The following is a 24,015-nucleotide window of genomic DNA, read 5'->3' as shown; positions in this document are numbered from 1 at the left end:
TCAGGATGGAAAACAGAAAACACATACAAGTCTTTGGATACATCACCCTGCACTTTTTTTTTTTTCCAAAATATCAGAATAATGATGTCACTGGAGAGGAAAGGGGTGGCAGTTGTTGGAAAAAATGCCAAGAGTGTCCCTGATGAGGAGAGGATCTTGTCTGTAGAATCTGGGGCTATTTAAAATGGTGGTGTTCCCATCAGGACTAAGCCCAGCCAGTTTACTGGAAATCCTCCAGGTGAGGTCTAAGCATTAGGCCCTAAAACAAAGGTAAGTGTTGGACAGCCAGACAGATGCACACACTCTTTCATGGTTTATTCACTGGTACAGCAAAATTGCTTGGCATGTGGGGTTCTGCAGCAGTCCTGGACAGTGCAGGGGTACATGTGTGAGATTGTTATGGAGGTTGCAGGGGGAGGACCAATGGACCCAATTTGGCAGGTCTGTAGAGCAAAAATGTAATCTTTGCCTGAAAGAGCTATGATCTGCTGCTTAAGGGGCATGACAAGCCAGCCTCCTGGAAAATAGCACTGTGAGTCCTTTGCAAAGGAATCAAATAAGGAACAAGGCTATTACCTCGTGTCACACTGTGTCTAATAAAGAAATGGAAATCCCCTACTCTGCCACAAAGACCAAGCAGAGCTAGGATCATGCTGTGTGACACAAATAAATGAATAGCAAAACAGAAATGGAAAAACATGGGCCCAAACATTACAAGAAAATATCAGACTCTGAAATGATTGCCTGTCTTAAGCAATAGACTATAACAAAACATATGCTTCAAATACAGTCTGGTTGTGTAATCTAGTTTTGCCATAACACAGAAATAGATTTGGGACCATAACTGTTACATTCTATGTGTATCTCCCTATTTTTATTTCACATAAGGAAATAAAAAAAAGCCACCGCCAACAAATATCTGCACCTGGGGAGCCTTGTAACTGTTCATTACCAGATATATGGGGCATTAGCAGAGATTATGCAGGGATGCTGGCACATCTATTTTTCCCTTGCATTGCACTGTTAGACATTCCTGTTGTCTCTTGTTCTTCTACTAAGCTTTGAGGGTGCAAATCTGTATCCCTCATCTTGCAAAGCATCATGAGATAAGCAGGACTTCTTATCAGCACCAGGACACATCTGTATATCACTTGCATGATCTGGCCCTTGTAGGACTGTTCTCTCTCTTGTTATATAAGGATGTAATGTCCAATTTACCAAAGTCCAATTTACTAATCCTGAGCTATTGATTGTTATTAAGAGTAACAGGGTTACTTCTGCACTCTTTTTACTCTCTCAGTTTCTTTTGCTCCAACCCGGTAAGGACCTTCTAAGTATTAGGAATAGTGAAGAGTAGTTTTCCTAGGGGATAATTGAAATGAATCCCCTTGTGGATTCCCTTGTCAGATGCTGTTGGACTTGAAATACAGTCACTCTATGTGCAAGAGCAGTAAAAAAGATGACCTCTTCTAGACAGTTATCTATTTCTATGGAATTTGTAGCTGTCAAATGCTATTGAATTTTTTGACAGGCTCAGAAGTTATTGGTACGCACACACAGCACACACCACACAATGGCACAAGCCTTATTTCCTTAGGCTTTTCCCATGTTGCAAACATGGGCTCTTCCTTTGGTTTGATATGCATTTTGGAAAGGCTTCCCAGTCTCTCGGCGTCATCCTTTGAAGTTTCTCCGGCAGATCTTTGAAGGCATTTCAGCAGCTCTGGCTGAGGTAGCGGTACACGAGTGACCTCTCTCCCACCTCCCTGGTCTCCTCCTTTTGCGTCCCAAGGATCGCCCCGGTGCATCAGAAGCCCATTGGATGTTACCGGGGTCACCCTGCAGACGAGGAGTAGGCAACTCTCTTTCCCACCGGTGCCTGCTGCCCCCTCAGCGGGCTCAGGGCTGCTCTCGGGTCCCAGGTTAAGCTGCCCCTGGGCCGGAATTCCTGCACCCCGAACGGCCGAGGCACGGTACGGGAGGGACGAGTCACCCCGGGCTGCCCTTGCCGAGGGCACCCGGGAAGTTTTCCGGCCAAGGAGAAGGCAGACGAGAGGCACGGGCGGGAGCGGCAGAGCGCGGGCAGGGGCGCGCCCCGCCGGAGGGGCCGGGGCCGGGGCCGGGCCGGGCGGGGGCGGAGGAGGGGGCACGGCCGGGAGGTGGAGCCGGCTGCGCTGGCGGCTCCGGCGCTCCGCGGCTGCCGGGCACGGGGCGCGCACGGCAGTGGGAGCCCAGCGCTGCCGGGAGCCGCCGCCGCCGCTCGGTCCGGCCGGTCCGTGCCCGGAGCCGCCGTCGCGGGAGTCGCCGCCGGAGCCGCCAGGTAACGGGCGGGGCTCCCCTCTCGCTGCCCGCGGCCCCGGTGCCGCTCCGGCTCGGCGCCCACCGCCCTGCCGTGCCCCGGGGCGCTCGGGGTGCCACGGGGGGCTGCTCGCCCACCCCGCCGCTGCGCCGTTCCCTCGGGGCGGGGAGGGTGTGCGGGAGCGCCGTGACTGCCCGGGGTGCTGGGCGTGCAAGTTTGTGGGGCTGAGAAGCCAGCCCAGCCCGCCCGCCAGCACCGCCGGCACGGGAGCCGGGGGAGGGCGCCCCGGCTGCCCCAGCCAGCTGAACTCGCCCCGCTGGTAACACCTCTCCGGGGTCGGGCCTCGGGAGCGTCTTGGGGAGCCTCAGAGCCTGTCCTCGGTGTTTCTGTATTCTGCTGCCTCCGCCCGACACCTCTTCCTCCGGGATCCCTCTTACGGTCAAGACGAGCGGAGGAGCCGGGGAGCGCGGGGGCTGTGCCCGGAGCGCCCTGCGCTGCGTCTGTCGCGTGTTGGGGTGTGCCACCGCCCCCGAAATTCGGATGAGGAAGGTGGGACGGTTCCCCGTGCTTTTTACTTCAGCCTGGGCTGGGAGGAATTTTTCCCTTTCACACTTTGCTGATCTTCCATCCCGCTACCCTGGGTCAATGCCCGCTCTTTAATAGAGATTTGTAGCTGCAGCATGTTAGCGAGGTACCACATGGGGGTTTGGTAAGCTGAACTGGGCACTTCAAGTTTTGTGGTAACTTTTGTATTTAAAGGTTGTAGTGAATGAGTAAATAGCATTTTCATGTGTGTTGTACTTGGGTGGTTTTCTGTGAAGTATGTTTGATAATAATTTTTTTTTCTCTAGCACTTCTCTCAGCAATTAGTAAGCTCGGCCTGATTACTGTTTGTATTTCTATAATAAGAGCAAATTTGGACACAGTTAATAGACTCTAGGCACATAATTCACTGAATAGCCAGTGGCTACCAAAGCTGGTTGGGCAGAAGTGTGCTGGAGACGATTGTGTGCCTGACAGGGTACATGCTAATTGTGACCATGGGCTCGCCTCGGACTTCTGCTAGTGGGTAAAAAGTTGGAGTTGTTAAAGAGTTGTCTTAATTCAACAGGATGTATGCAAGTGTTTGATGGATTCTACCGGTAAAATGCTTATTTTGATACTCGGTGGTTTTTGTAAGGAGCAGTAGTTGTTCTGTCACAAAACTATAGAAACAGAGCAAACGGTAGGGATGTCATTTGGAGAAATAGTTACATTCTTTATTTTTTTTTTGTAATTGGGGGAGAATCTTTCAAATTCGACCGTGTAGCATAATGTAAATATGCGCTTCTTTATCATCTGCTTTCACTGAAGTATTTTTATAGTATGTTAAAATGATTCGAATGTTTGACCCTCCTTGGAAGGCAGTTAATGTTTCTGTATTTGTTGTGGCCGAGGTACAGCTTTTGTTGGCGCAAGCTAAAACACCATGTGATACAGTTGCCACGAATTCAAGCGTAGCGGGGTGAGGAGAAAGGAAGAGCTTTAACTTCTCTGAGATGTTGCAGACTGCCAGCAAAATCCACACAAAATCTCCACCCTTTCTGCAAGGCAGAGCTGTGCCGCAAGTCGCCCGGCTCCCCGCGTTGTGTGCTGTTTAAGCCTGCGAGATGCGCAGGTGAGCGCGGAGTTGCTCCTTGGGGAAGGGGCGGACGGCAGAGCCCGGGGGAGCGGCGATCAGCGGGCCCGGGGCGGCTCGGGTGGCTGATGCTGAGGCTTTCCACGAGAGGGCTTTCTCGCTGTGCCGTGCCAGCCCGGCCGCCCCTCCGCTCGCTCCTCCACACGGACGAGCAGCATGGGCTCGGGGGTGGTTTGCGCTCGCAGGCTGCTTCAGATTTCCTTTGTAAATTATGGGGAAATCCCTTTATTGCCCCTAAGGTGTAAGGATAAGACATCCTGGGAAGAACACCAGTCTTCAGTTTCCAGGCTCCCTTAAAACTCAGAACGATCCCAGCAAGTTAATTTCCCCACAGTGGAAAACCGAGAAGAGGCTGAGTGTGTTTCTCACAAAAGAGGAGAGGGGTTAGAGTGTTCGCATCCTCGTCGCAGATGATGGCAACGAAGTACTCTATCCTGTCGTGATCTCATTTTTGGCTGCTTTAACATCTATTCTACTTCTCAGGGTGGGGCTAGGCAAAAGGGAAACGGGAATCATTGTGTGAGTGAGAAAATGCTATCTGTAAGTCCTTTGCCAAGTTGTCTGTGTGTTAGTTCAAATAATTTCACACGCACAGCGTTGCAGGTCTGTTTTAAAAGGCAGAAAGTGTGTCTGTAACTAGTAATAATATTGCAGTTCATAAAACATGAGAAACATCTGTTACTGTGACTTCAATTTGTTTCTCTCTCCTTGGAATAACCGAGTTGACAGCTCAGTCAGGTTTAATGTCCTGTGCTAAACCTTTGGTCGTGTGTCCCACGGCTAATTGTGACTCACAGAATCAATAAACCCAGCTCCTGCTTCTCTGCAGTGCCTCAGCAGGGGAATGGGAAGGGCTTCAAATCACAACAGCAGACCACGGGGGACAAATATGGGTTTTTGCAAAGCTAGGCCTATCATGTGCCCTTGCCTCTTTCAGTGCAGCAGAGCTGGCTGGGGTCTCACTATTAGGGCTGAGCAAGTGAGGGAGATGGTCTGCACTGCTCTAGGGGCAGTATTTTCCCTCATAGCACCTTTTGTCTTGCCTTAATCTATCCCAGGTTGAATACTGTAGGCAGTTGAAGCAGAGCCATCTCACGCTTTGATGTGTGTTTATTGGCTTTAGCATCTCATTCCCTTGCCTGTTGTTTTTTTGGTTGTTTTTTTTTTTAAGCTAGGTTGCTCTCTTTCCACCCCACCTCCCCAAACAAAAAGAATTAGAACAGAGGCAAAATGTGAATGAAGTGACTTTGTATTTTTCGTGAATGAGTTTTCTTGCATTGCCCCTGCCTTCCTTGCTGCCTTCTGTAAGATCATTTCATAATTAAAATATTATGACTGTGCTTATGGTAGCCCTTCACTCGTGGCAAGGATCCGAATTTGACGTCAATGAAAAAAATAGTAGTTTCTGGCATAAGGGCAGATGACATTTCATCAGCTAGTGCATGCCCATTTTTTTCAAACCACAGTGCTAAGACCATATGGACAGATAATGAGTTTAAGCTGATAAACAGCTTACAGATTTGCCCAACTAAAGGACTTTCTTCCTAGAAAACACATTTTCCTTTAAAATAAATAATGAAGTTCCTGTGTTTTTATTTAATTATCTTGAGTCCTGTCTGTTCTCACCAGGCTGCAGGAAAACAGGCACAACAGCTCTGGGGACAGAAGCTACTGGATTTATGGGCCTGTAGGTCTTAGAGGAGAGGAAGGACTTGAAAAGAAAAGTTCAGATGCTACAAAATTGAGGCCTGAGGGGCCTGAGGTATCTAAAAAAAGCAGATGGTGGTCCAAGTTGTATTTAGAGAGTTTCCTGAGGTAGTGCATAGTTCTTGACATCTTGAAGATGAGTCATTGCATGAGGTGGTAGTAGGTCTGAGGTCTGTTTGGGAGTTATAATTAAAACAGATGGATATCTATACTCCTTTCTAGCCTTGTGAGGCTGCTGAAGCAGTCCTTGTCTGGGAATGCTCTTGCGAGACAATCCCTGCTTTTACTTTCTCAAGGATTTTTGACTCATTTCAGTATGATTTGTTTGTTTGTTTAAATTAATAACTGACATCAATAAAATAGATCCATTTTTCTTGGTTTTTATAGGGGGGAAAACCCCACAAGTGGTACAGGGAGAGTTGAAAGTAACTTGTTTTGGGAAGGGGTGGTCTTTAGTTGTCACTTTAAAATAATGACTCAAAAGCAAGCAGTGTATTTGCATGAGAGGGCAAAGCCTGTGTGTTTCTCCCTCAAGAGGCATAGAAATGAGCTGTTTCAGATCTGAAAGTGCTCATTCCCTTTTAAGCTGTTTCTTATGTGTTCTCTCCTTTTCTTCCTTTTTTTTTTCCTCCTGGAAATAATTATTAATTTTAATTGGAAGTGGCAAATGAAGGAAGAAAATAGTTGCACAGAAAAATCAGTACAGACAACTCCATTCTTTCTCATGCTCCTTATTCCTTCTAAAACTTTAATGTTTTGTGTTGTTCTTTCCCTTCACACTGTCCACTTCTCAGCACTGGGAAGATGATTGGGCTTTAATTATATTTCATTTGAAAGGAATAAATACAGTAACTTTCCAGACATCTGGGATGGCATAAGATGATATAAGAATATAGTAAATATATTCTTATATCTTAAATATATTTCATTTGAAAGGAATAAATATAGTAACTTTCCAGACATCTGGGATGGCATAAGATGATATAAGAATATATCCAGAGGCCAGAGCTTAGCTTTCAGATGGTCACTGCTGCCTCACTGGTAACTGATGTGGCAGCCAGATTCTGTTTGGTCCTACCTTAGCTCATGACTGCACAGTTCAGCATTCCACTTGTGTCCATTCCTTCCCCTACACCTACATTTCTGATTTTCTTTTCACTGTTCTTTCAGTCTTGAACTTCCAAACTGGTGAATGAGTTAACCCATACCCTGGGAGTTTCAGGGGACTCAGGTGAATTCAGTGCCCACCAAACAGTCCATGGGTCTCTTCCCCATCCAATCTCTTGTTTTGGAGCATTTAACAGCTGCTTTGCTGTTTATCATTTCTGCATTGGTAAATATCTGTCATGGGCTAATGCAGTGTAAATCTTCTGAGACTGAAAGAAGTGGCTATAGGAAGGCAGTGCGTTGATCTTTTTGTGTTAACCACACCATCTGCTAAACCAGTTTGTCAGCATGTTTTTATTTATTTTTGCACAGATAAAATTTAAAGAAACAAGCTATTATAAAGATGTTTTGCTCTTACAATGGGATTTGCTTCTGCATCTCTGCCACCCTCTCTTCTTTACCAGTGGGCTGCCCTTCACTGGTCTTCCTCAGAGCTAGAGGCAGAGAGTCTCACCGTCCTGGTGAGCTGTGTGTGTGCAGGCTGTTTTGGATTTGGATTGTCTCTGCAGGTGTCTTGATACAGGAAGCTCTGGGTGACCAAGTGCCTAATCTGAATGCTTCTTTTCTGGTAGACTGATATGCAGCAAATATTGTATGACAACTGGGAGTAGTCATGTGGTGTCAATTTATCCCCACCAAGTTAATTTCAAAGAAAACCATAACCAGTATCTTGTCATTGTCCTCAGAGGTGTTGGAAGTGGGGTTCTGACTGTCATGGGTTTTTAGTAAGGATCTTTTTTCTGCACAGGAATCTCCCTGACTGTGTAGTCCTTCCAACAAGGACTCCAATGACTGATAAGTCTCCTGGGGTTCTTGTGTTTTAGGCTTTATTTATTCATTTATTGCTATCAGGATCTTCCCTTTGCTATGTATTTACTAAATAAGCCTGATCTAAAATGGATTTCCTGTTTCTTGAGAAATAAATTAAAATCACTGTAGAAGAGTCAGTTTTTAAACTCAAATGGAGTTCAGATTTTTTTAGACCAGTCTATCACTTCAGGCAGAAAGAGAGGATGCTTTTTGATGAAATAAGTAGTGCTGAAACTGAATTTCATCTGTGTGCTTGATATTACTTGGTAATCAAAATGTTGCATTATTATGTGAATTAGGGTTTAGGTCTTAGTTTGCTTAGTAGCTCAGCTTCTGATCAACCATGTTTAGTTCATCTCTATTCCTGCTTTTCTTGCCCTCATCTAGTTGGTGCATGGCTGTGTTAGAGAAGGACTTTGTTGGGTCATCTGTGGTGCAGTGTGATCTGCAGTTTGCCCTGATTACTCTTCTGGAAGCAGTATAACCAGTACCCTCCTTACTGCTGTTGCTGTGGTCTTACTGTCAGGAAATAAACCTTACAGTGGTTGTTGGTTCCAGGGAGGTGGAACCAAACCAAACAGCTAATGTGAAAAGTTGTGTAGTACAGCAGAGTTAGTAACAGCTCTTATATTTTCTCAGGCTCCTCACTTGAGCTGTAAACAGCTTTAAACACATCTTATGCCATTCCAGATGTCTGGAAAGCCCACAGGACAGAGGGCTGGAATGGGGTATGGGACCGTATGGTGACTTGTTGACTGTGGGTCAGTGGCACAGCTTGGCAGGGGCTCAGGAGCTTAGAGGCCCTGGCTGCAGCTCGGGTTCTGTATAGTGTGCATGATTACTGTACTGACTGTTTCTGCAGCTCTGTGCTGCTCTAAGGCTCAACACTGAAATTGTAATGCTAGCAGCTTTCTTTTCATGGCCCAATGCCCAGTTTGAAGAAGGGTGATTTTGGTCATGTTGTTAGACATACGTATTTATGGCCCTGTTTCATCTGTTGAATTTAATCTGTTGGGGTATTTTTAACATTATTATGGAAACAGTTACTATATTTACTCCTTACAGAAAGCTCAGTGTAAGACAGTCTATGAGGAGAGTGTTCTAGAGTAATAAATATTGCACTAAATTATGATGTCTACACTTCAGGAAAAATGGCCCAAATGAACTGACTGGCATTTTGCCTGTTCATGAGACACGGACCTCACAGGGCACTGAACTGGAACACTCTATGCTGGGAAAGCAATGATAGAGTTTGTTCTTGGCACATCTCATTTTCTTGTGGAGTGAAAATAAACCAGATCTTCCTGTACAGAGGGATCTTGTGCCTGTACTGGACTGCTTTCTCAGGCCTGCTGAGAACATGTTTCCCATGGAAGTCTTTGGGACCTGTGGGCATCTTTCAGATGAAGTCCTCAAAACTTGTTGCCAGTATAAATGAGACAATGGGATTTCCACTGAATGGAAATTCAGTGGATTTTGGAATGGGAGTCACTGTCACTGTTGATGTGTTTATTTCTGTGGTAATTTGAAACTGGAATGTGTTTTAATGTTGGTATTGCTGATAAAAATTGATGGAGCATTATGGTGATAATAATGTCTTGGGTACAACATGGACATGTTTGAGAAATGATGGCAAATAAAGGATTGAATGTCTCAGAATATCATTGAGAAGGGTGAACTTTAGATATGATGTATTTTTAAACTGCTGACTGCCTTTTTTTCCTGTTAATGTCAGAGGGGATTCTCAAAGCTGCTTAAGTTGAGACGCTTATTTTGTGTTGATCAACAAAACTTTTCCTTCTGATGGGAATATGGCATGTAACATGAATCTTCTAGAGTTACACTAAGCTGTTTTTCAGAATAAGTTACAGGAAAAACTGAGAGATAATTCTGGAAGTGCTTGAGGCACAATGCCCGAAGCACCAAAAGATCTCTTTGCTTTGGCAGCTTGAGAGTTGACAATGTAATACCTTGCTGATGTGACAAATCACTCTAGGTTCATAGGATTGGAAAAAACCTGCAAAACTGATAAGGATTTCAGCTTACAGTGATGCTTTGTTAATTAGGAACTGTTTTTCTTCTTTTAAATGTTAAGGGAAACATCAGTCAGGAACAGCATTCTGATGCGATTAAGAAAAAAAAAACAGAGAAGACACAAAACAAAAGAAAAAATCTTGTTAATCCAGCCAGTCTCTTGGAAGTCTTATTCTATCTCCTCACTGTGCTGAAGGGAGCAGAAGGTTTCAGGCTTTTCAGTTTATGTGTTCATATTTTGATACTGCAGTGGGGAAGGTTTGGCAGGAGAAGAGTCAGAGTTAGTTTAAAAACATTAATTTTCTTTGTTAATGCTGCTGCAGATAGTTCCAAGTTTCAGTTTATAGAGGATTTCTTACAGTATTTCTGTAATGTGATGCTCTTTGGGAAGTGCTTTGAAGCTCTGCATTAGCCTTGGGGAGCAGAGGGCTTTGGGAGGGGGGTTGGACTCTCACTCCCAAGCGCTATCACGGATTTTAGTGCTCAGAACTGAGGTGGGTGAATGCCAGCATTCCTAACATCAGCCTGCTGTACACACTCCTTAGCTGTGGGAAAGTTGCATTGCTTTTCTGAGCATCTGTTTCACCAGCTGTGAATATGAAGACAGTACCCTCAGCACTGGGTATGATGAACGTTCTTGTTAGCTAATCTTGCTAAAGTGCATTGGAACTGTGAAGCATTGTGGGTTGTTGTTTGAAAGTGTGAAGGTTTAAAATGGTGTAAGCCATGAGCTTGCATCTTTGTTAGGGAAGAGAAGTATCAGCTGGGAGACCTTTGGCAACAGGCAAAAAGGGTTTGTGGGAAAGAGGGGACATTTCCCTGTAATGGAGGGACATGAGTGAGAATTATGTCTCATTCTAACCATTTACACAAAATCTAAATGGATTTATTTGGAGCTTTTTAAAGCACCTGTCCAGGGCTGGATTCTTCCCTAACACCAGTTGCATTTCCTTTTGCTGTTTTTGCAGCCCCCCTCTCCTCCACACACTTGCTTTTTATGATCAAAGCTCCATTCTTTAAAGATATGCCAATGCCTTGTAATAATGCTCAGAAGGTCCCCTATGGACAGCAGTTCTGATTAGACACTGAAGAATTCTTTAATTCTCTTCATACTTATTAGTGCTAGGAACATTGTGCTGATAAAAGGTGTGGCTTTTCTTCCCATTGCTGTTACTAATTTTTCTTTGGCTCCCCTCCTCCCCAGACACTGCACTTATTCTCTAAGCTTTCACATTTTCTTGTCTTGTATAAACTTGGTTCCTTGGTTCTTGCTTTCAATTCATTCTTTTATCTTCTACAGCACTCAATGAATGCTTAAAAATAATAAATATTAATAATAGGGCCCTTTGAACCAGCAGGTTCTTTGCAGCTTAAACTCACCTTTCCCTGCTGCTTATCCCCTATTAGAAGTTGCTATAATCTGCAGATTGTAGCTGTAATAAGTTCTGAAGCAGTGGCTGGGTTTGTGACAAGCGTAGGATTATAGCTCCAGGTGGGGAAGTGGCAGCAGGAACAGAGAACCTCAAAGGCACAAATATGTTGTTCCAGTTGAAATATTCTTAGCAATAAAGGAAGAGAAGCCAACAAAATTTAGTGTGGGAATAGAGCTATTTATCTAGGTTTCCATGGAGTGTCAGTGACCTATATAGGGTAATCCTGTACTGCACATCAAAAAATGCTGTGTTTAGAAGTAGAAAAACATTCTTTCTGGAGGACACAGTTTAAGAAGACTGCACCTTTGGAGATTCTTTCAAGCCATTTCATAGGAAGTGTCTTAAATCAGCAAGACAAACTATGGCATACATCTGTGGTATTATTATGTTTACTTTGAATTCCTTGTAGAGACAGGTTTACTACTCCTTAGAGCTACAGAAGAAAAAGATGCTGTCTGCCCCTGGTGAGTAAAATTGACCACATCACGTACAGTCCAGGCTCCAAAGCTTTTGCCACACACATACAGGCACATGCTCTTTTGGATATCAGCAACATTTTTACAGTCCCAGACTAAGGAATGAATAAAGTAAACATGAACAGAGAGCGCGAGGTTTTCCTACCATACCTCCTTCCCTCTGTTTAACAATGCAAGCTACTGGAGTAGAAGAAAAAGACAGAATCCTGAGTTGGCAGGGCAAATTTTATGAAGCTTTATTTGCTTCTTCTACACCGTGTTGCAGTGGCCCTACTCAGGGGAGACAAGCTGTTCCTAAGCACTACCTCTGCTGGGTGGGTTAATTCCAGGCTTATGTCTTCAGCAGAAACCAACTGGTTGCTGCTTGAGGCTAGGACTGGCTAGGAGTCTTCAAGGAAACAATTTGCCTGCAGAAGATGCTGATTTACTGAAACCATTACTGCTTTGTGGAAAAGGATTGGTCTCCACTCGGTTCTCCTTGGGAGAATTTCTTGCATATAGGATAGAATTTCTTAGTCAAAACAGACAGGAGCCAAGTGGTTTGGGGTTTTCACCTATGCTGTCACAAATCCAAAACAGGGTCCTGAAAGCAGGTTTCCTACATGCCAGAAATACCAATCCTAACCACAGAACTGCTGTTCTAGAGCAGATGTGTTTATGTATGAAGAATTCCAAGTTGTATTCCAAGTTTTTGTCCCTACGTGAAATAAAAAAAAAATATTTTAAATCTCAAAAAATATGGTTCCCTCCAAAAACTGAGTTCCTATCCAGGTGTCCTTGTGTCTTCTTCAATGGTCTTTCCTCACTGGTTCTGCAGGTTTTGTCTCTCCTGGATGTGCTCTTATAGAGTGGAGCAAAGGATCCCTGAAATCCCTGGCAAAGCAATCAGCTTGTCAGTGACAGGAGGGGAAAGACTGACCCTGAAGCACTGCTGGTGTATTTTGTCAGGGTCAAGGCTGTACAAGGATATATAACTCCTAAACCACTGCTGCCTCTGAGGAATATTATTAGAGAATCAACTTGAGCAGCCAAGGAAAATAGAGCTGAACACTACTGCTATGTTTGGGCCATTGTTATTGGGCAGGGTAGGAAAAATAATGCTTGGGGCAAGAGAGGAGCTTCTTGGAACAGCATGAAACACTCTAGTGCTGATCTGATTGCAGTGAGCCCAGCAAAAGCAAGGCTAGCACATGGTTTCAGTAATAGGCCTCTTTCTTTCAATTTCTTCTTTCCTTGTGTTTTATAGAGAGGAGGAGAAAGTAGTCCTGTCTTGATCCTTTCTTAATTCTCCTAGGAGAGTAAGGAGATAACAGGAAGAAAGTCAAGAGGGGACCTCAGCTGAGCTGGGTGTGTGCTTAGTGAGGGTGTTTGTTCTCTGTGGGGCGCTCTGTTCCACCAAAGACCTGAGCCTGGTTATTCCAGGGCAGCTCAGCTCCCTGAACCATGATGTGCTCTGTCCTGCTTGGCTGCCAAGGGGACCTTTCAGGGGACCCCTGTGTTATAAAAGGTGGGATTGCAAAACTGAGGTGCACACTCCAGTTCTGATTATATGGGAATGCTACTCTGCCTTTACTTCGTATTTTGTTCTTGCCATTTTTAGAAGAGGGAGGGGAAAAGGCTGAAGGTTGAAGCTTCATTGCATAGAGAAAGACAAAACACTCCTCTTAAAGGCAAAAAATTCCGAGCCCTTGCTGTGTACTTGAGGTTTAAATAATGGAAGTTTCCTGTTTCAGGGAAGCCAAATTCATCCTCAGATGGCCTCCACTAGTCTGTTTTAAGAAGACTTGTGTTCACCTTGTGGTGGATGAGGAGTCTGAGCTTGCCCTTTTGGTTTCACCCCTTCTTTTCATTCAAGTTAAATGAGGAGGCATAAGGTGTGTTTACAGCATACAGGAGCAGCAGTGGAAGGCCTGACCTGGTGGAAATCAGAACCAGGATTACCATACAGCTTTTTTGGATGCAGCATAGCATTTGGATCCACAAGAGCCAGCTCTGGAAATCATATAATGTCAAAGCAGTCCTGGATGTGAGATGAGCTCCGCTCCACTGTGTCTGTCTGCAGAGATGCAGACCCCAGATACAGAGTGTTTGAAAGAATAAATTTAAACACCATAAGCCTTGCTTTTATGGTTTGGGGTGGGGGGTTGATTTTTTTTTTTTGGTAATAAACAGGCAATACTTATCGTAAAATATAAGATAACAATAATATCTTAATAAGTTTTTGCAAAAAAAAAAAACTAAGAAAATATTTCTCTTAATCAAGTCTAAGACCTCTAGGACTGAAATGACAGCAGATTTTTGGTCTTGCTTTTGGTTACAGTCATCAAAGGAACCTTTAAAGGAACTTCTAGGAGGCTGATTGCTAAGACTCCACAGATCCCCAGAAAGACAAACGTTGTTGTAGTGTGTTTTTATACTTTGTAATACTATGAAGTAGTTTTGTTTTGTATCCCCATATTTTTCCCAAATGGTTTATCCCAGACTGTACCCCTCTCCCTTTACCTGTGTTATCCCTCTCCCGGGATGAGATCATCCCCAAACACCCACCCTGGCTCTCTGTCAATCACTCAGCATCCCATCCCTCAATCCAGAAGTTTCGGTCCAGGTCGTCGAGTGATCAGCCAGAGGCCAGGGGTCAGCCCCCCAAGCCTTGCCCCATACGCTGTCCTATATGTCTGTCCCCCAGTACCCATCCCTTAGGGTCACTTACTGGTTGGTAAAATGTTATCTACTTTGGGTTTCCACCTCCCTTTAAATGTGACCTTGGTACATCTCCCGGGGCTCTCGGCAGGAGGCCCCTGAGGTGCAGGAGCTCCTTTGGGATCCTAATAAAACCTTGGATTAACCCCTGCTAAGAGTCGGCCCTTTCTCTTCTACTGATGTCTCTGGTGTCTCTTGTGCTGCACAGGGGCCCAGCCCAGGTGCCCTCAGTACCCTCGGGGCACACACAGAGAGTGTCTCCCTGCTGTCAGCCCAGGTGCCCTCAGCACCCTCGGGGCACACACAGACAGTGTCTCCCTGTGGGCCCAGGTGCCCCCAGTACCCTCGGGGCACACACACAGAGTGTCTCCCTGCTGTCAGCCCAGGTGCCCTCAGCACCCTCGGGGCACACACAGACTATAGTAGAGGAAATGTATTTGAATATGTGTATAGAGGCTTTGCCCCAGAGGTCCCGGTTGCCCTCGATGGGCTGCAGCTGCGATGTCCTTAATTGGGCTGCAGCTGTAACTGATGAAGATGACCGGGACAAAAGAGGGCGGGTAAGCCAGTCAGGGAGAGCCTTGGAGGAGCCCTGACCTGAGAGAGAACAGCATGCAGCAGAAGGAGTCTCTGAAGATCTGCAGCCATGAGAATACACCCAAGAGGTATGGACTTTAGAAATCTAATAATAACAACAATATGGGACTCTAGAAATAATAGAAGAACAACAACAGACAGTGTCTCCCTGCCAGCCCAGGTGCCCTCAGTACCCTCGGGGCACACACAGAGAGTGTCTCCCTGCTGTCAGCCCAGGTGCCCTCAGCACCCTCGGGGCACACACACACAGTGTCTCCCTGCTGTCAGCCCAGGTGCCCTCAGCACCCTCGGGGCACACACAGAGAGTGTCTCCCTGCTGTCAGCCCAGGTGCCCTCAGCACCCTCGGGGCACACACAGACAGTGTCTCCCTGCTGTCAGCCCAGGTGCCCTCAGTACCCTCGGGGCACACACAGACAGTGTCTCCCTGCTGTCAGCCCAGGTGCCCTCAGTACCCTCGGGGCACACACAGACAGTGTCTCCCTGCCAGCCCAGGTGCCCTCAGCACCCTCGGGGCACACACAGACAGTGTCTCCCTGCCAGCCCAGGTGCCCTCAGCACCCTCGGGGCACACACACAGAGAGTGTCTCCCTGCTGTCAGCCCAGGTGCCCTCAGCACCCTCGGGGCACACACAGACAGTGTCTCCCTGCCAGCCCAGGTGCCCTCAGCACCCTCGGGGCACACACAGACAGTGTCTCCCTGCTGTCAGCCCCGGTGCCCTCAGTACCCTCGGGGCACACACAGACAGTGTCTCCCTGCCAGCCCAGGTGCCCTCAGCACCCTCGGGGCACACACAGACAGTGTCTCCCTGCCAGCCCAGGTGCCCTCAGTACCCTCGGGGCACACACAGACAGTGTCTCCCCGCTGTCGGCCGTGTTGGGGCTGCCCCCCGGTGTCTGCCGACTCGGGACTGGCCCAGGGCTCCTGAGAGGCTCCCAGAGAGATTGAGACAAAAGGTAAGCTGCTACCTTTCTTCAGAGCCTTCAACTGTGAACCTGTTCTCTCAATAATAGCTGTAATATGAGGCCTTTTCAAGGACTGCACCTTTTGCCCTATAAAGTCACTTTGCATCTTCTCATCACAGAATGACCTGACTATTTGCATCCATTTCATGTCTAAATTCTGCCCATTTTTAAGTATACCTAAATTATTGGGAAAAGCAAGCTATTGATATAAGACTTCACTCTTTTCTTCTGAATCAGGGATGGTGAACGAAAAAAAAAGGTTAGTCTGAAAATAGTTCCAGCAAGCTGAGGTCTTAGATGTATGATTGAGCCACATTCTACATTTGTCCTGTTGAAATAAAGTCAGGCTGCACCAGGATAGTGAATCTGTTTCCCTTAACTTCCTACAAGATTACATCTGTAGACTGTGCTTTAACAAGAAGCTACAATCTTCACCTGTAATCCTTGATTCTTTATGGAGTGCAACAGTGTGGAGTAGGACCAAACACAGATTTTTTTAAAATGGAGTATGATTAAATGTTAGACTGCTTGAATCTGGCTGTCCTGTAGCTTCATAGGTAACTCTTCATAGACAAGATTTGTTTCTTCCTTTCCCCTTTCTGCTCTGCTATCCCTGAGCTTTATTCCTTGAGATGAATTCTGCCTAAGTGAAGCAGAGATTTGTCCAGATACACTATTGTCTAGCAAGGAGGTGGTGAAACAGATGCAGGTAATTTTCTCACCCTTCCAAAAACTGCAAATGTGTTTGAAGGAGGATTTGTGGTGCTGGTAGCATTTGGTGGTGTGTGTGCACCCTGAGATAGAGATCAGAGCTTGGCTGCTGGATAATGAAGCAGAGCAGTGTGCCTGCAGGAACAGATTGGGCAGGCATCTGAACTATCCTAGACTGGCCCACCAGGATGAGTCAGTTGCTCAGAAATTTTCTGGCAGATGCAGCCTCTCTGTTTCATGTCACAGCAATTATCTACCACTTGTTTATTGAGTGTCTGTGTGGTCCACATTATCTGAACCTCTCACAGTTGCAAATGGCTTATATCCTTGTAGCACCTTTTTGAGGCAGAGAATTCCCATTTTACCGATGTAAGTGAAATCTAAATAACTTGCTGAGGGTACTATGGGAAACCTGTAACACGCTAGAAAATAACAGAATAACACCTATCCAAATTTTACTCCTAGGAAAGATAGCTCATGTTTAAAAAATTGGGAGGGAGTATTTCCTGTGTCATAAGAAGATTTTTCCCAGCTAAATTTATCCCTAATAAATGACTTGTTTTGCTGTGCTCTTAGAGCCAAATGTCCCAAGTAACTCAGTGATATGTTTCTAAGGCCTTTTCTTCTTTTTGCTGTGTTAATTGTGCATTTACTAAATTTGGATAGGACAACTTTTTCTCTGTAAATGAAGCTCTATTTGTGAGGTGTTTGGAATTTTTTTGCAGGAGGATGTTAGGGGCAAGACTTGGTTGGTTGGTTTTTTCTCATAGAAAATAAAGAGCTTCTGAAGTTTTAAGGAAAGAATGGAGTTAAGGGTGGGGAAATTTTTACTTCAGCCAAAATAGTCAATATTTCATGGTTTGGAATATGCATTAGAGTGTGGGAGACTACAGGTGGTGGCCCTGAGATCTGAACCTTCTTTTCCTCATAGTACTGCAGTGCATTCGCTGCTACTCTTTCTTTGGAATGTCAACTTCTTGCCTGTTAAACTTCCTTAGAAGTGTGCTGGGGTTCATAACAAACATTTTCCTCTGAACAGATTGGTTTTTCAGACTGATTTCCCCCAAAAATAGTGTTTGGGAAGAGCATATTATCAGGCCTAATAGCCCTTAACAAGTTAGTGACTCCTTGAGTCCTATGCTTTAGTGGTATCTGAGGAGTGATGTGGTCCTGCAGCATCTGCCTGTTTTCACTGCAGCAAACCTAATCAAAGCCACAAAGCGAGATGGCCTCTTTCCCTGCCCCGAGGCGCTCCCGGGTGCTTCCTTGAGAAAGCAATTTGCTTTGGAGTTATTAAAACAGCACATGCTGTAAAAAAAAATAACATCCCAGGCACAGGTGGGGAGCTGCTGAGTATTAATGCCAGTTGTGCAGTTCAAAATCACAGCTTTGTTCTTGAGATTTTTTTACACTATTAAAAAATTCAGCCTTGATCTTGATGAGAGCTCGAGTCCCTGAGCTTGAGTGGAATCAGGGTCAAGGTTTTTAATTTGTTCATTCCTCAGAGATGCTGAGCACCTTCTGTGACAGCTGAAATTAGTGGGAGCTGTGTGTGCTCAGCGTTTTGGAAGGAAAACAGCGTGTGCATGTGTTGTGAGCTGTGATGTACAGCAGTATCTAATAAGATGCCCCCTACAGTTGTTTCTTAATTAAGCCCCAGACACCTTACATGGCTTCTCTTGAACTTCAGGACTCTGCTTTTCTTGAGCATATATGAGACTTCTAGCCTGGCAACTCCTTGGAGCTTTCTATTAAGGTATTAAGGGGAGGAAAACCAGTTGGTTACCTCAAGCTGAGGAGGAAATGCTAGACTTGAAGGATTATCTCAGTGCAATGAATTTTAAAGACTTTTTGCTATACATGTGTGGAAAGCTATCAAAATGCTAATGGTTCTGCTGTCTTTTTTAACCCTTTCAATATATGGAGCTGATGGAGAGGAAGTGAGAATGATGATATTCAACTGTAAATGGATGGTTTAGTCAGAAATTAAGTTTTAAGTAGCTTTTCATCTGTTAGCCACTTCTGCCAGTGAGAAGGAGGACTGATGCACCCATCATTTGGATAGACGAATTCTGTATGAGCAGTTGAGCCCATCTGCAGGTGTGGTGTAGGCCAGGTACTCCCTGCAACCAGCACCCTACAGGAAAGGCTGAAGAGCTCACATTGGTGCCCCTCCTGCCCCCCACCCACTTTGTAGGACATGCCTGCAGTGCCAAGGACACCTCTGTTGTGTGGGAGGTCTGTGCCTGCCACAGCAACTCATCCAGTCATGCACGCTCCTGAGGGCCCTGGTTAGGTCTGTGCAGGAGCTGCTGTTCCATTTATTTAAGTTTTTGGCTGAAGTTCTTGACCTGTTAGGAATATCTCATTCAACTCTACCGAGATTCTGTTAAAGTTCTGCTTTGGAACCAGGTAAATACTTGGCTAGCCGATGATATAAGTGGCTGAAATTGTGTATTATTAGGCTCATGAGACTCAGTCATTCCTTTAGCTGTCTTGGAAATATTTTAGAGCAATGGATCTGTCTGTGCTTATCTTTTTAATCAGGACTAGTCAGGCAATTTTAGCCCTCAGGAGAGCCCAAATCATTGAGCTGCAGGGCTATCTAGGCCATTAAGCTTATGGCTTTCAGGTTTCTGTGAACCTGTAATGTTATTTATTTATTATTTTAAGGCATATTTACTGTTAAATAAGAGCTGCCAGCTTATTTCAAATCTTCAAAGCATCAGTCTTTTCGATTTTGCAGCTGAAATGTTTGGTTGCTCCTGGGGGCAGGAGCAAGGGCAGGCAGTATGGAAAGGACTGCTGCAGAGATTTGTTTGGGCTTGGGACTAAGGAGACACTGGATGGAGCAAGGTAAAGAGAGCAGATAGCAGTGATACACTGTGGAACAGGCTTTTTCTTTCTCATTTGCCATGAGTTTGTTGAGGTGTTGTATAGCTTGGGGCATCCTAAAGTAGATTGGATAGGACATTTGGGAAGCCAGCTTCAGGGAAAGCTGTTTTAATGTGGATTGTTCTAAATAACATGAAGATATGGCTGGGGCATTGTGCACTAAGCATCATGTTGACCATGGTTTCCTGTTTGGTTTCCAGCAAATTTATTACTTTAGTCAGTGTGTGTGTGAGAAGAAATAGCTATTCAGCCCATCTCCTTGTATTTTTCCCCATCCTAGACAGTTACAATTCACTTGCCAATCTCCTGTATATTAAAAGGCTGTTTTCAGTGGACTCTTTTTTCTTTAATTCTTACATTTCTCACTGGGTGGCTTTAGAAATTGCAAACAATTTTTTTTTTGTGAGAAATTATTCCCCCTGAAATTTTTGTGATCACTGGGAAAAAAATCTCTACTTTTTTCTAATTCTTATTCCTCACAAAAAATGCTTTTCACTTAATCTTGAAAATTTAAGGTTGCATGAATAAACAGGTGTCACCTAATGTGTCCATAGTTGGTTTGCAGACATGAATTTTAAACTGTGCAACTCTGCATTTTCCATTTGGGTTTTCGAGTGTGTGAAGAGAAGGGAGCTTGAGCTGTATTCTTCCACCACAATCCCTCCTTGCATGCTACAAGATGAAGGTGTTGGCAGTGGGAAAAGCAGGATTTACAGTGGAGTGTAAGTACATGGCACATCAATGTCACTTCTCTGATTAAGTATGCAGGTAATCTCTGCAGATTAAATGCTAAGTACCAATGCAAAACAAAATCCTCTACTATGTCTGAAGGAATGTGCCATGCAGAGTCAGGCTTTTGGATGAGCCTGTGAAGCAGGTTGTTGGACTAGCCAAAGGGGCAGTGGGATATGCAGGCATGGTCTGTAAAGGGTATTTATTGTAAGGGAACAGGTCACCCTCTTTGATAGGAGGCTTCTGCCTTTTTTTTTTTCCTTTTACATGCCTGCCTAGTTCTAAAACCATAATTCTCCTTTCTTTTGACTGCATGAGCAAAGAAGGTGTGTGGAAGGCCTGGTTAACAGCAACCACAGTCTTGATCTTGCAAGTTGCCATCTTTCAGAAGTTGGCTGTGGATTCTCTGAAGGTACTAGTCTGTTTCTGAGGTGAGAGGAGTTGTAGGAGATGCAGCCATGACAGTAAACAGGCAAAGTTCCCTGAGATATGTTTGCTCATACTGGACATATCTCTGCTCTCCTCTCGGAGAAACTGATGTGGTTTAAAGCTTTGGAGTTGTTGTGCTTTAAAAGATTTCAGTCTTCAGTGTAGCAATAATTATTTCCACCAAGAGTCTTTGTGTTTCCAGATTCCCAAGACTGAAGATACCTTACCCCAGGACATGTAGCAGCATGATGGGTAGAACACCTTCTGGGAAAGAGAAAGTTCTCAGTTCAAATATTGGCTTGAACTTTAGGCAAAAAGTCTATACAAACCAGTCTGCAGTATTCCAGAAGCCAGGCACTCAGTCAAATTATTTGTTGGATGAGCTGTGGTTGTTGTCCATGTGTGTGGTCTTAGCCCATGGCAAATGAAAGGTAATGCAATTTAACCAAGCTCTATCACTGCTAAATTAAATTACCTCACATCATCCTCAGAAGATGAGCATGCACACGGAGAGTTACCACAGCTCAGCTGATGCCCAGCCTACTGTTACTGCAGTGCACCACAACTTCATTGGGATCTCCACTGGAGAGTCCCAGTGGGCAAGCAACAAGTAATAGCCAGTTGCAAGGAGAAGGGATTATAGCTGTGCCTCCATTTGGAGAGTATAGTCCCTAAATCTCATCACATTTTTAGTTTGGGAAGTTCAGGTGGCTTTTTTTTAGAAGTTGATGGAAAGAAAGGTTTTCACCAATTGCTGTACTTACTAAAAAAAAATCATAATTGTTGTTGGCTCCCTTGCCTGTCCTTTTGCTTGTAACAGGCGGTGGTGCCAAATACATTTTTTGTTCTCTTGGGAATGTGTTTCCTGAAAGATTCCTTTCATCTGCAATGAATTCTTGTGCTTTAAACACAGGAAATATTAATTTTTTTTTTCAAATATCTGTGAGATCTTCTTTGTAAATGAACAGAAATTGTCCCATTTGATAGCAGATGAAGCAGCAGTCTGTCCTCACTTTCAGTTGCTTTGTCTCTGAGATCAGTATTCCTTGTCTAGGAATACCAAGAGGCACTGAATGATCTGACCTTGCCATGGATGATCCAGCAAGCTTGGCAGCCTGGAGATGTGTCCAATTTGGCTGCCAACACAGGATTTGAAAAGGAATTTCTGTAGAGTGATGTTAGAAAGGACATAGGAATATCTGCTTTGGCTTCTTGGCCTTTACACTACTGTTTTGGTTTAGGGCAAATTTGGGAGGAAACCTCCAAAGGGGTTCCTCTAGAAAGCAGATTTAAGTGACCGCTCCCCCAGCTGGTTTGGGAAAAGATTTCCTTGGAGGAAAGTAGGAAAAAACTGTTTATTTAACAGGCAAAGCATTCAGCAGCACAAAAAACCAACCAACCAAACAAACAAACAAAAAACAACAAAAAAAAGAACAATATTAAGCAATAAAAACCTCTTGCTGATCTAAAGAGATGACAAACTCAGAAAGTCCCCTTGGTGGGCTGTAGCTCAGCTCACTCAGTCTGCTATCAGGTGCGAGCTGCTGGTGCTCCTCTGGGTGTTCTGTCCAGAGTAGGTTTAAACAGTTCCAAGAAAAAAGACAACCACAGTCCAGGGAACTTCTCTGTCTCAGGTAGCTAAAAACTAATTAAAAGCAAAGGAGAGCTCTGTCCTGCTGTCTGTCTGTCTGCAGACAGCACAGTCCAGGAGCAGGATGCAGGGAGCAAGTGCAGTTTCTGATAACAAACTCCGCACTTCTTCCCCACTTTCGCTCTTGGAACCAGTCTCAAAGGTGCAAAACTTATTTCTGGGCTAAACAGATGAATGGGGATACAAGCATAAAGACACCCCAGGACAGCTAGGAAGAGACAACTTTAGCAAAAGCCTCTGTAGCCAGTCTGGCAGCTCAGCCTCAGGAGACCATGGCAGGTGATGCCTTTATTCTGGTGGGCCTTGCCTAAGTTTGACCTGACCCCTGGGGCTCATGGTGAGAGGGTGGCAAGGTGGGCTGTGCCAGCTGCAGAACCTCTAAGAGGCTTGCTCAGGGGAAATGCCGAGTCTCTTGTCCCCAGACTTATCCTGGCAGTGACCCTGATCATGGTGATGACGGGCAGTGCTTTCTGTAGTCCCAGTGGTTGTCATGCGATGGTTTGGTACTGGTGGGGTGATGCTGGCAACACCACTGCACCTTGATTATGGAGTCAGGGTCACAGGTGCTTCTGTGTCCTTGTGACCTGGTTGTTCATCCTGTTTTCTTCCAAGCCAGGACTGAAATCTCCTGTTATTGACTGATAAAAGTTTTTGTGCTGAAAATTTCCCATTCATGCAATCTCTCAGAAATCATCCCTGTGTGACAAACTCTTTCTAGCTCCAGTCTCTCTTTTGCTGTGATTTTCTGTAAACCAGGGCTGGAATGTGTTTCTTAAACATACATGAAGCTTAGCATCTGTTGTTGGTGACACAGATCATTGCACATGGAAGAATGAATGTGCAAGTTCATGTACAGCCTGCTTTCACTGCACAATGAAGATGTGGGTAAATGGGAATTAGGATTAATACTGGATTTAAGATTCTCATAGCTGGCTGGTAAAAGCCTAATCTCCTCAAAGGCTGCAGGCAGGCTGGCAGCATTCAGCTCAAGGCCAATGTTGTTTGCAAGACCAGAAAGAAATTGAATTTTGATTCTTAGAGTACTTTAATCATAGCCTTTCAAGATAGGGATGGGAAGAGCATATACTATCTCAAATGCAGCCTTTTAATTTCTTTAATGTATGACAGTCACCTAGGCTTCTAGGTCTGATGGACGTTTGACAGTAATATTTTTCATCTCCTTTTGTAAAAGCTTAGGGATTCTGATTGATTTTAGAAATGTATAAATTGCATTCTGAAAGTTGATATACCATAGTTTCTGTATAGGCAGAGTGAGATGAATCCAAGCAGGTAGCAAACACTTCCCAGTTTAAAGTGTTAAGAGTGATAAATGTCTTTCAGGTAAGCAGGCTCAGGAGACCATAGAAGTGTGGAGCTCCTGGGTATGATATGGTCAGTGCAGTCCAGTCTGGTTTGTCTTTTGCTGTGGTAGAGGTGACTGGTGAGAAGTGCGAGAAATGCATTGCTGAGTCTGTGCAGGTCCTAAAATGAATCACTACATTTGACATTAAGGCCCATGTTGAAAAATAACATGTTTTAACATGAAGTGTTGATGCTTCTCCTGTTTAGTGTGGCTGCAATTCTTCTGTGTACCTATTCTTTTCTGAAAGTTGGACAGTAAGTTATCTAAATAACTTTTCAGTTAAATCTTGAGGTAGACTTTATGTAGGCTTTGTCCTGCATTGTCAAACAGGACAGAGGTGTGTAGTTTGCCTGTATAGCTACTTCTGAT

The 24,015-nt window shown here is 44.8% G+C and overlaps 1 protein-coding gene across 2 annotated transcripts in view; it reads left to right on the top strand.

Annotated features, from left to right (window-relative positions):
• The first annotated feature begins 1,633 nt into the window (after positions 1 to 1,633).
• The window catches only part of TSPAN18 (tetraspanin 18), a 123,086-nt gene continuing 100,704 nt past the window's right edge, over positions 1,634 to 24,015 (top strand). The window contains exon 1 of one of the 2 annotated variants that reach the window (XM_071427567.1): positions 1,634 to 1,732. The gene's annotated coding sequence lies outside the window, so the exon portion shown is untranslated. Of the gene's footprint in view, positions 1,733 to 2,530; positions 2,849 to 24,015 lie in introns of those variants that run through there. The other variant, XM_071427565.1, reaches the window with a different exon arrangement.

This window comes from Agelaius tricolor, unplaced genomic scaffold (genome assembly GCF_023055355.1).
Source record: "Agelaius tricolor isolate 1412-34295 unplaced genomic scaffold, bAgeTri1.0.p SCAF_5, whole genome shotgun sequence".
Classification (NCBI taxonomy): Eukaryota; Metazoa; Chordata; class Aves; order Passeriformes; family Icteridae; genus Agelaius; species Agelaius tricolor.
Note: the sequence above shows the minus strand (reverse complement) of the source record. Positions and strands in the feature narration are given on the sequence as shown.